Below are 1,325 nucleotides of genomic sequence, written 5' to 3'. Positions count from 1 at the left end.
GTTTTTACACCTGCTATAACTAATATGATGGCAAACAGATATTACAATGCGGACATAGTGAAGAAATGCAAATTTCACATGAAACTAGCAAGAATAAAATCCACACAAATTCTCGTAAACTTATAGGCCTACATTATACTAGAATGCATGAAACCGATAAATAAGTGAACTTAAAAAAAAAAAATCTCAGACATAATTATTACAAATGCTATAGAAAAAACTGCCTTGCTGATATATAAACTGGCAATGATGAAAAATATATGAATAAAAAGCTGTTTGGACTGTCTCTTTGGTTTGAGTTAGCAATAATATATTAATATAAGTGTTTGTATTGGTTCGTATCTATACAGTAAATATATATCCAACATGATGGATGTAATCAAATAGATATATTCTTTTTTCTATATTTTCTTAAATAGTGTTTTAGCTCTGATGATTATTTAAACAATCTCGCTGTGTCTAGTTCTGTTTACATGTTACGTGATTGGCCGAAGGAACCTAAAAGATTATGTATGGCGCTCGCTGATTGGTGGAATTGCTTTACTAGAGCCCTCTGTTGGCTACCATTAGAATGAGTCGATTTACGATTGTAACTCAGCATATCCAAATTACCATTTCTTCGTGAATACCACTTTGCCATGACTGGTAAACGCAATGGTAAATGACCGCTGGTAAATGCGTTACGATCGTATGTTAGTGAATCCTGCCCCAGGGCCCGGATTCACTAACGCACGTACAATGGTAAAATCACTGGTAACTATAGCTACCATGGTAACCAGACAGCGGTGATATTCACTAACAAGTCATCGGAGTTACCATGGTAAATTTTACCAGTGATCAGAGCACTTATAACTTCTGGGAAGACGATGTCATCACGTGTTATCTCGTCAAAAAATCAACATTTAAGCAAAGTTTTAGGTTTGTTTTTACACCTGATGTAACTAATATGATGGCAAACATATCGCAATACGGGCATTGTGAAGAAATAGAAATTTCACATGAAACTAGCGAGAATAAAATTCACACAAATTCTCGTAAAATTATAGGCCTATATCATACATGCATGGAGTCGGTAGATAAGTGAATTCTTAAAGAATTCTTCTTAGACATTATTATTACAAATGATATAGAAAAAACTACCTTGCTGATATATAAACTGACACTATCAACGCTAAACGAATATAGCAATTTCTGTGTCTGTCGGCATTTTGACAATAAACTCCAAAGTGCATGGGAAAGAATAAGCTTGAAATATTTCCTTTGACGACAGATAGCGATTACTATAAATTTTGGTCCGGTTCTTTGTTAAACAAAGATGAAAATGA

This window comes from Penaeus vannamei, chromosome 16, assembly GCF_042767895.1.
Source record: "Penaeus vannamei isolate JL-2024 chromosome 16, ASM4276789v1, whole genome shotgun sequence".
Taxonomy (NCBI): Eukaryota; Metazoa; Arthropoda; class Malacostraca; order Decapoda; family Penaeidae; genus Penaeus; species Penaeus vannamei.
Note: the sequence above shows the minus strand (reverse complement) of the source record.